The sequence below is a fragment of the Sinocyclocheilus rhinocerous genome, unplaced genomic scaffold (genome assembly GCF_001515625.1).
Source record: "Sinocyclocheilus rhinocerous isolate Xijiao unplaced genomic scaffold, SAMN03320098_v1.1 scaffold61, whole genome shotgun sequence".
NCBI lineage: Eukaryota > Metazoa > Chordata > Actinopteri > Cypriniformes > Cyprinidae > Sinocyclocheilus > Sinocyclocheilus rhinocerous.
The window spans coordinates 3,012,726-3,024,896 of record NW_015640445.1 but is presented as its reverse complement, the minus strand read 5'-3'; positions in this window follow the sequence as shown (position 1 = coordinate 3,024,896).

Here is a 12,171-nt window from a genome sequence, read left to right as displayed (position 1 = left end):
TAAATTTGTATAATGACAAGGGTATGACATAGGTATTACAAGGAGAAGGTGACTTTTCAGGACATTACCCCATGTCCCCACTTTTCAAAACGCATATAAATCACACAGAATGGAGTGTATTGAAAATCTGAAATAGCACAAAGTTTCCTGTGAGGGGTAGGTTTAGGGGTAGGGTTGGTGTAGGGCAATAGAATATACGGTCTGTACAGTAGAAAAACCATTACGCCTATGGGATGTCCCCACTTTTCACAAAAACAAACCTGTGTGTGTGTGTGTGTGTGTGAACTTCAGCTGTGGGTTTTAAGGGACATTTAAGAAACAAAGTGGGAACAAATCTTGGAACACGCTAAGAAAATCATACAGCATTGCATATACTCTGAGATAAGTGATATTGCTATTGTTATTATTTTTATTGGATTTTTTATTTTATTTTATGGAGTTTCAGCTAGGGGTGGTTTTAAGAGACATTTATGCAAATAAGGGAAAAATATTCATTTTAAATATTATTTTATTTTTTTGCATTTTTTTTGTATTTTAACCTAATTTTTGTCACATTTTTCTAGACAAAACACTAAATTGTCTTATGATGACAAATCGTATATTTTATTAATATGTAGTGTACTTTCAGTAAAAAAAAAAGTTCATTCAAAAACTCAAACATGTATTCTTATATGTTGATCTCTAGATTAGAGCACATCAAAAAACATTCACATATTTTTTTTTAACTTATTTATAAAGCCATGATTTTATGACATTTTATATTCATGAACATATCAAGACTCTAACAGAACAAAAAAAAATAGAATATTTTTTATAGAAATGACCCTGAAACCAGAATTCAGTTCTAAACGAATGATCAATGTGGGACTTAAAAAGTAAATATATGTTTTGATGTCCACTTAAAAGAAACCTTTTTAAGAGAAACATCGTCAGCAGTGTCTTGTCATCGCTGGATTGAATCTCAGCACCTCTGTGGATGTGAATGTACTGTTCTTAAAGAAAACCAGTCTGACCTGTCCTGTGTTAACCTCTAAACTAGTCTTACTGCCCATCCCATGCTCCTCAAGATCCAAATCAATGCACTTCAAAAGAAAACGCGATTGTTTCTTCAACTGTCAGTTTGCTGCAACAACCACGTGGCATTTGTGATCAAAACTAAACTTTTTTTCTCATTCAAACAGAGGCATTGTGTTATAAATTAATTGAGTTGTCTTTCTGTTCAGTATATTAGACCTACAACAAGACAGTCAAGTCTGGATTTAGTGCACAGTACTCATCACACCATATGATGGATATACAGAGTGGCAACTTCATGCTTATTGGCCCAAATAATTGAATAGTGCATGGATAATACTTATAGATAATATATAATGCATGCATACTAGGCCAAGACTTTTAGCTGATGTGTGAGCAAACAACAGCACAGGGAATATTGATGGTGCCAAAGTTGTGATTCCAGCTTATTGGATGCAAAGATCTGGGAATACAAAACAAATGAACAAGGAATGAGGTATATGATTTTTAAAATGTCTATTATTTGTATTTTGATTGTAAAATTTAAATGTACATCTATTTACGTTAAAGGGGTCATATGATGTTGATAAAACGAACATTATTTTGTGTATTTGGTGCAATGAAATGTGTTTATGCAGAAGGAGCGGTGAAAACGGTGAAAGCTGATCCGGTGATCCACAGCGCAAAGTTGTTGTATTTTCTCAGCGACCAGCACGGATCAGCTCTAGGCATGACGAAGCGGATATCGTCCTCTTTTGAAAGTAGTTTCGCTTTCACAACGAAGCACACAGCGTCTTCACGACATGGCGACAGCGGCAACAATAATACTTCAGCGAGAATAAAAGTTACGCCTTCGTTTTCTTTGCGTGCACATTTGGGCGGTGTTATGCAAATCTTCGCACATCGTGACGTAGACATGTGGGGCGTGTTAGAACGAGCCGTTTTAGGTAGGCGTGGCTGACTCTTAACTTTTATAAAGAATATCTCTTTGGATTTGAGACTTTAGTCTTTGCAACTTTACAGATCTTCTTTATGCACCAAGAGCTTGTAACACTCCAAAGAGAAAGGAAAAATTGAAATTGCATCATATGACCCCTTTAAACACTGTAAAAATTATTTTCCAAAGTAAATAAAACATGTTTTCCAAGAAAATACTAGTTCAGTTTTTCTACTTAAAACTAAGTCATGTTTAATTCAATGTCTTACTTGCCTTATTTTGTTCAGTAATTGTTTGTGATATTTGCTGGAGTGAAATTTATTTCTACACCCCCCCCTCACAATCGCTGATAGTTTCCTTTTACACGATTTTATAATGGCATTTTTAATGTATTTAATAATTAATTTGTTTAAATATGTGATGCATATTTATTCACTTTTTCAGTTGTTACAGTTGTCCTTAAATATTATAATCTAGTAATGCTAAAAAAAATTATTTTTTTATTTACTTACTTGCTATTTGCGCACGTCTGCTTTTGAAACCAAACCAAACCAAACCAAACCTTTATAATGGCATTTTTAATGTATTTAATAATTAATTTGTTTAAATATGTGATGCATATTTATTCACTTTTTCAGTTGTTACAGTTGTCCTTAAATATTATAATCTAGTAATGCTAAAAAAAATTATTTTTTTATTTACTTACTTACTTGCTATTTGCGCACGTCTGCTTTTGAAACCAAACCAAACCAAACCAAACGTGGTGGGCTTATCGCAAAGACTATAGAAATACATGGGTCAAGGAATGATTTTAACCATGACCACAAGGGGGAAGCATTGGCCTATTCCTGCTGTATGTCATGATGACCCTCTTAACAGAAATGGGTTTTGTTTGCACTTAAATATCTATACCCACATTTAGAACAATTCAAATACAGTTTATTTCATGTTCAAAATATTATATAATCAGGCTACATCACAAATGAACTTATTCTCATGCCCAATCAGTGTCTAGAGAGAATTTGAGACGACGGGTTATTGATGATCACAAAGAACATGTTAATGATTGATGCAGTGTTTTGACTATGCCACACTAACATGACATTAGTCTTGTCTAATGACAGTTGTTCCTCTTTACTCACAGCTATGTTTTATTCAAATGATCCAGTGTTTATGGAAATCAGTGAGTGCTGATGCTGTAGATGTGTGGTTTGATAAACTCTCACTCCCACCTCACCTTTACTTTTTTGCATTTTGCATGTTGTGCAGGCACATGACATGATACTTAAAACACTTAAAACAATTGATGAGTAGCTACCTATGAATATGTTATGATAATTAGGCATTAATTTGGTGTGTAGGTCTGTTCTCTGTATGGCCTTTCATCTTTCATGTGCATCTGCTTACATGTGTGTCATGCATTCATTCACAAAACTGACCTACGGTTCTTCTTCCGATGGACAGCTATTGTGTTGTGTATATATATATATATTCTAATGTAGACTATAATTTTCGTGTGGGTAATTTCTCAGAATGTCATGTTATCAAAGCAGAAGTTAACTATCTACTATCTGTGTGTGTGTGTGTGTGTGTGTGTGTGTGTGTGTACAGCATACAGGCATATACTCAACAATGAACAAGTTGTAGTCACAAATGTCTCATTATCAAAGCAGAAGTTAACTATCTACTATCTGTGTGTGTGTGTGTGTGTGTGTGTGTGTGTGTGCAGCATACAGGCATATACTCAACAATGAACAAGTTGTAGTCACAAATGTCTCATCTAAATTACTGTATATTATATTATTATATTATATATTTTTAGAAAAAAAAGTCTTAATAATATTTCTAGGGTTGTCAGAGTGGAAAGTGGGAAATCAAATGATTTTTTTTTTTCATTCTTAAATGTTTACATGAACATTTTTAACAAATGCTTATTTAGTGTCAATATCATGTCATTATAGATAAACTTTCAAAATAAAGTTGAATATTATATAAATTGTGTGTGTATAATAATATGAAATATGAAATAATATGAAATGTAAGCAATATAAAAATAAACAATATACAGCAGGGTTATCATACAAAAACTAAAATTAAACAAATCTTATTTTATATAAAATAAACATTAACTGAAATAATATATCAGCTAGTTACCAGGGAAACATTTCTCATTTTCAGTTAGTTTAACTTGATGTACCAAAATAACTCAAAACTAAAATAAAAAGTAATAAAAACTGTATAGACATAGAAAACAAACCCTAATAAAAATGACAGACACACAACAAAACTTTTTTTATTTTAAGTAAAATTGAACTAAAACTAAAATAAACTAAAATAAAAAGTACTAAAACTAAAATAAAAAGTGGCCTAATACAAACTGTTTTGACAAATGCTAATATAAAAGACATTAAGTAAAATTAAAATGAAAAAAAAATATATATGTATATAAAAATAATTCAAATATTAATAAAAAAATATAGGCTAATAGTATATCAAAGACAGTTTTTACTCTTTTTGTTTAATAGTAAAATAAAAGTTTGAAAACTGCTTTAAAAATATTATAAAAGTTAAAAAGGCTATTTTGCTGTCCTAGCTATTCACAATTTTATGGTTTGATTATTTGCATTGTGCATCATTTTCCCTTCTTTCCGTTACTGACAGAACAAAAGGGCAAACCTTTTTTGGGATGTGACCCATAGATAAGGACCTACATTTATTCCATTCACCCTTTTCATTCAAACGCTTTACACGCACTACATGTACAGAAACAATTTTCACATTTTTCCTCACCGATATTCTCAAAAGACTTGTTATTCGTTTCGGCCCACATTCGGCCCCAGCTTATTGGTAACCATGGAGACAAGAGAACAGTGTTAATCACAGAGGATTCGCTGTTTGAAATGCATGCGGCTCTGATTGATTCAAATACTGGATTGCATTATTGTACTCACAGTGTGTAACTTCATTTCACGGAGTATGATGTCACAAATCTCAAATAGAGACTGAAGCAGCAGTTTAACAGTATGTGATACAATGCATTTGACTGTGGAGAAATTTCATTTAAAATCTATGATACCTGTCACTATTGTATATTTAATAAATTACATTTCTTGTTGTAAATGCATTCTATCATACAGTACCATGATGTCTAACTGATCTCGGCCTGAAAAATTTGAAGTTATTAAACTGGCGAGTTACAGCAGTCATCAGTGCATTTCATTTTTGTGGAAATCACCCCAATATTTGCATTACATTAAAGTGAAAATGACAAATCTGCACATTCAGCATTTCAAACCTTGGCTGAATAGTATTTTTTATGGAGATTTGTAGCAGACTTACTGTAACCTCTGCTATGTAAGAGAAGGATAGTCACGAATTATCCACTCTGTGTATTTATATGTGTGTGTGGAACAAGTGAACTCAACAGTGATTCATGGAAAGACATAAGTAATGTCTTTTTGAACCATGCTGTTTATTAAACCAAATCTCCATGACAACAGCAACGTCCAAATGAGTGCTTTATATCATAGAGCATTTATACTGGAGAGGATGAATATGCAAATATGCTATTGGTTTTTCCTATGCTGGCTCTCTCAAAACTCATCTATTCTATCAACTCTGATGTGATATTGGTATCTTTCACAGAAACCATCTGCATGCTACGAATATGCTCACCAATGGATCCTTTGCAGTGATTGGGTGCCGTCAGAATGAGAGTCCAAACAGCTGATGAAAACATTACAGTAATCCACACGACTCCAGTCCATCAATTAATGTCTTGTGAAGTGAAAAGCTGTGTGTTTGTAGTAAACAAATCCATCATTAAGATGTTTTGACTTTAAACTGTCGCTTCTAGCCAAAATACCAGTTCATAATCCATAATAACGCTTCCTAGTAAAAAAGTAATCTCCTGTTGTCCTCTCACACCAAAATCCATTGATATATTTGTTTAGAACTATTTTTGCTTGCTTTATCTATGCATATTTATCTCCTGATTAAGACGAGACTTTTTCAGTGAAGAAAGCGATATTTTATTTTAGTCGGAAACAATTTAAAGTTAAAGCTGTTTGGACTCTCATTCTGACGGCACCCATTCACTGCATTTGAACATTTAATTACTTTTAAGTCTTCCTGAGGCCCTCTGGGCCCTGGCTACTGATGATTGCTCTAGTCATATTAGTTGCGCTCTGAAAAGAGAATCCAGTACTGGTTAAATATGCATGATTAATAGCCTATGTTGCTTGCTAACAACAAAATCACAATGCACTGCTAATTAATTATTGGCTATTCTATGGCAGTTCCAGCAGTTGCTAACAGAGTCTTGCTAACCAGCAAACCCCTGACCTCACATTTAGAACAGCACAAATGACAGTGTTTCTGTTGCGATACAAAAGCACGTCTAATACACTGAAATGCCGCAGAGTGAAGAGAACAATTATCATGGGCTTCAGAAAAGATCATAAGGGGTGATTATAATCATAAGTTATGATCATAAGTTTGCTTCACTCTCACTACAGTCGGCAGCCATTTGATTTCCAATCAGTGAATGGTTTGGGTGTGCTTGAGTTCTCCTGAGTCACCAGCGGCTTCATGAGACACACCCTAAATCTACAGTCAGAGCCCTGCATTTCCTCACAGGAAGCAGGTCACTTCACTGTTAAAACACTGTTATTCAGTAATGATTGAGCACGAATGAAATTTAATAGACTTTAATACATTTCAACCACACAGAACACCCTAGCAACTGCATAGAAACACCTTGGCAAGCGCCACTGTATAAACTGTAAGAAAGAATGTTTACTATGTTTTTACCATTTAGAGAATTTACAATTAGTCACTCTGTGCCGCAACCGATGAACAAACGTTTTGGTTTTGCAAACAGACTTAAAATATGTAAAAATTGAATGTAAATTGTTCTATATTTAGTATTTATGTTCTCAGATGAAACGGGTTGCTATGAGACCATGAAGTATCTTGTCCTGCAGTTGCTTAGCATTGTTGCTGACACAGCACTACAAAATTCCTCCCAGGAAGACGTACAGTATGTGTGCTTTACATAATGCAGTTGTGACCTTTGGCACGAGAGTTTGGAAGAAAGTAAGTATAAAAGAGGAGGTGGGAAGGCTAAGGAGGAAGAGAGAAAGTGAAAAGGGACAAAAGCACTTCGTCCCACACAGCAGAGTTGAGTGAAATCTACTGCAGCTAGTAGGAGGACACCCACTTCTTACATAACAGCTCTCCACCTCCACACTGTACAGAGAGCAGAGATTATTGCCTCACACAAGTTATCTATGCGTCCTCCTAACCGCTTCATGTCCGTCTATATCTTCCTCTGCTAACATTAGCTCTATTAATTGAATTGTGTAGAGACGTGATGATTTCTCATCACATCAAAATGAGTCAGTGGGAATCTCTAACCTTTCTGAACCTGATGGGTATATGCCAATGGAAGCCCATTTCCACCACTGAATAAAAAATGAAAAAAAAAAGGTAATTGTGACTTTTTATCTCACAAGGAGCTTGATTGACAGGCGATCTGACCAATCGTAACGCCGAATCCGCTATTGTGTCCAACCAACAACCAGTGGATTTAAACTTGAAAAATGGTGTGACGTCTTTCCCCAGTTGAAATAAAATACCTTCTTATGTTCATTCATGCTTATTTCGTGCTTTTACTAGTAAATATAAAAATATGATTGGTTCACGTGCTGCTTGAACTGAGGAGCTACAGCGATCTGACACGACACGTTAAAGAGCCGCAAAACGTTATTTATTGTTTGAAATTCTTAAAATATGACAAAATTTAAAAGTTGAGACTTTGTTTCTTATCAGAAGTAACCTGTTCTGTCTTGTCTGTCGGCAGGTTGTCAGTTTCCTCTTTGCTCCATGAGAAACATGGAACATGGTCTCAGCTTTCAAATGTTATTTTGTAAGAAATTCAAACAATAAATACCGTTTTGTGGCTCTTTAATGGCTCTCTCATATTTACTTAAAGCACGAAATAGCCCTATACATGAATGACCATCAGAACGTATTTATTTCAACCGCGGAAAGACGTCAATACACCATTTTTCAAGTTTAAGTCCACTTCTAGCTACTCTCCTGTCTGATCTGTTTATCGGACAAAAAGGCGGATTCGGCGTTATGATTGGTCAGATCGCCTGTCAATCAAGCTTTTTGCGAAGGTACAATTGTGAGTTTACATCTTGAAATGTGAAAATTTTTTCTCAGAACTGCGTGATTTCAACCAAACTAATGCTCTGTTTGTGTTTCTTTATAGTCTGTTTCTCATGCCCTTCTCATCTCTGCATCCACCCATCACTTCAAATGGAGAGGTGATACACATCCATGGAAACAGTACGAAAATATATCCATGAGCTCTTGGTTGTGACTCAGTCTAGGCAGGTTTGAACAAGGCAAAAAAATACCACTGACGCTAATATCGCACCTTTAACATCAAGAGAAACTTTCACTAACACCTCGTGCAAGGCTGTAAGAGGATGAAGGTGATGAAGGTGTATAGGATGGATGCGAAGAGTGCGAGAGAAGGGACAGAATTAATTTAATTTCAAAAAGCATGAAGGAACCATTAAGCCTAAGCCTAAGATAGCGCATGCAAATACACATGCCCACATACATGCATATGTAGTTGTGCGGTTAAGGTCCTGTGAGCATTCTGCACTTAGTAGGTGCATTATTTATAGGGCAGGACTCATAGATGCAAGCATTCTTGCACAGAAACACACAATCTTTAAATGTTATTAGAAATTAAAGAATAAGTTTGCCTATTTTTACCTTTGTAGTGTTACAATGTTGTATGTATTGTAAGTATTTTGAGATATAAACTTAAAATTCATACTTTTTTTCTTGCCATTCCAAGTTTTACATCGTGCAATTCTGAGTTTATATCTCACTATTCTGACTTTTTTCCTCACTATTGCAAGTTGGCAATATCTCACAATTTTGACTTTTCTTCTCAGAATTATTTATCTAAATGTTTGATATCTTGCAATTCTGACTTTATATCTCGCAGTTCTGAGAAAAATTATCTGAATTGTGAGATAAAAAGACCAAATTACCATCATTCATTCGTTCGTTTATTTATTTTTTTATATCCCATGGCAGAAACCAACTTTCATAGTATAGTACACTAAACAACAATTTTTTATTTCAATTAAATACAATTTTAAGTGTTTTGGTAACTCTTGAATTCATAAGGTATCATACACTATAACACCATATACTAAAAATTAAACAATAACTTTTATTTAAATTAAATTAGATCACTTACAGTACATATAGACACACATATAAAACATGTAATAATATATTAGTAAATGTGCAAATTACTAGAAGTCAGAAAGAAGTTGAGATAGAAATGTTTTTGGTATTAATTTAATGCATCAGGTATCCATAATAATAATAATAATACCATAATAATAATAATAATACCATAATCTGTATGTAACGCAATGTGATGTTTTTCCAAGAGCAACAGAATTATTCAGCGAGGAAAAATGTTGGACAACTTGCTTTTCTGTGAAAAATGGGTGTTCTTTACTAGAATGACGCTAGTTAGTTGGAGAAGAGGAATAGAAGAGGGATTTGTGATGTTATCCAAAAAGGAAAGTCATTCAAAAGTGGTGAAAACTGTTACATTTTGATTATGACCATAAGCTGTTTTTTTAAATAACAATTAATGGGTAGAAAGTATGTGCATTAAGAAAGTAAATAGAGTAAATTTGAATGGGCTGTAACATTAACAAATGACGCAAGAAGAAGAAAAGAAAAGATCTCTTTGTTGCTGTGTTAAAGCTGTGTAGTAGTGGATCCAGCGCTACATGCTCACCGACAATGATCACAATGGTGAAAGGACAGAAAATTAGAGTGCCAAGGGCCAATTACACCCCCTTCACTCCTACACACTCACACACAGCCATGCAGAGTACAAAATACACCCTCGTCTCATTCAATCAGATTGCCTACACAACTCCCGGAGCCCACCCACCTACGTAACTGCTACATCCCCCCGGTCTCCTCCTCAGCAATAAGGTAATCAGTAATCCAGGTCTGAGCACTTTCAGCAGGGGCTTTGATGTATCCACTGAGACAAGGTTATTGTATTTTTCAAATGGTAATTAGAACAGAATCTAATTTAAGTAAAGATGGATGACTGTGTTGAACCAGTGTAGTTAAACCGATCATGTCGGAACTGTGTGAAATGGTAGAAATGTAAACGATTTAGTTCTGAGAAAAATTTGGACAGGGTGAAGTGCAACACTGACCATGTTTGAGTCTTTAAATGCAGTATAGCTTGGTGTTTTTGCTTATGGGTGGGTGGATTGTTCGTTTCATGTGGAACAGCTCTTTTAACACCTCCATAGTTGCTACTGCACATGGATCGCTAAGACCACAGGCTTAAAAAAACTGAATAGACCTTCTGCAGGCTCAGAGGACAGTCATCAACCACCATGAGGGAAGAGTCAGTGCAGAGAGAAAAGCTTGTTGTCCGTCTGCTCTCTTATTAGCCTTCTGTTTCTGTATCCTAGATGAGTGCAGTGTCATGTATCCATACACACACAAGCAGCCATTTTCAGCGAATGTCTTTGTTCCTCTCTGACAGAACACTGACGCCACATATTGATTCCCCTCAGGCGGTGTGACCGTAGACACACGACCTGTGAGTCACAGTGACAGCACCATCACTGACAGACTGCTCAATGCTGCTGCTTCATTCACCAACACAGCACATTTCAATTACTTATATAATTACAACTTTTGGTAACACATTTCAATAAGGTTTATATATACACAGGTGGCCAAAAGTTTGGAATAATTAAGATTTTTTAATGTTTCTAAAATAAGTCTCTTGTGCTTACCAAGGCTGCATTTATTTGGTCAAAATATACAGTAAAAACAGTAATATTGTGTGATGTTATTACAATTTTTTGAGGGGGCGGGGGGGTTCGGGAAAGGTCTTCGAGCCAGGATTCGAACTTAGGTCGGCCGTAGCGCAACGTATGTCGGCACACTGCCCACAAGGCTATTGGCGCAGACCAATAGTATTACAATTTAAAATAACTGTTTTCTAGATTAATATATTTTAAAATGCAATTTATTCCTGTGATGGCAAAGCTGAATTTTCACCATCATTACTCCAGTCTTCTGTGTCACATGATCCATCAGAAATTAAATTTGCCAATTTCCTGCTCAAGAAACATTTCTTCTTTTTAATAATGTTTAATAATTTTTAATAATGTATGTTTAATAATGTTTAACATTTTTGCTGCTTAATATTTTTATGGAAGTTGTGGCACACTATCATTTAAAAGTTTGGGATTTGAAAAAAAGAAATGAATACTTTTATTCAGCGCAACTGCAATAAATTGTTCAAAATTGAGAGTAAAGACAATAATGTTACAAATAAATGCTGTCCCGTGAATAAAAATAACAGTTTCCACAAAAATATGAAAGGGATAGTTCACCCAGAAAAATAAATAAATAAAAAATTCTGTCATCATTTACTCACCCATATGTTATTCCAAACCTGTATGAGTTTCTTTCTTCTGTTGAAAACATATAAAGATATTTTCAAGAATGTTTGTAAATAAATAGTTGCTGGCAGTCACTGACTTTCATATTACGGAAAACCTTTGTTCATAACTGAGCACCTATATAATAACGGATCACCAATTACTAGAATATTTGAATGATTTCTGAAGGATCATGTGACACTGAAGACTGGAGTAATGATGCTGAAAACTCAGCTTTGTCATAACAGGAATAAATTATATTTTAAAATATATTCAAATAGAAAACATTTATTTTAAATTGTAAAATATATCTGTTCATATGTCATTCATTTGTTACGTCGTAATGTAAGAATGTAAACGGACAGGAACGTGTCATGGATTCTTTCCTTCTACTTAGCCTCTCAACGGCTATATATATAAAACCTTAAAAATAAAAAAGTCTTAAGTCGCTGGGGCATATTTGTAGCAATAGCCAAAAATACATTGTATGGGTCAAAATTATTGATTTTTCTTTTATGCCAAAAATCATTAGGACATTAAGTAAAGATCATGTTCCATGAAGATATTTTGTAAATTTCCTACTGTAAATATATTAAAACTTAATTTTTTGATTAGTAATATGCATTGCTAAGAACTTAATTTGGACAATTTTAAAGGTGATTTTTTAAATATTTTGATTTTTTGCAC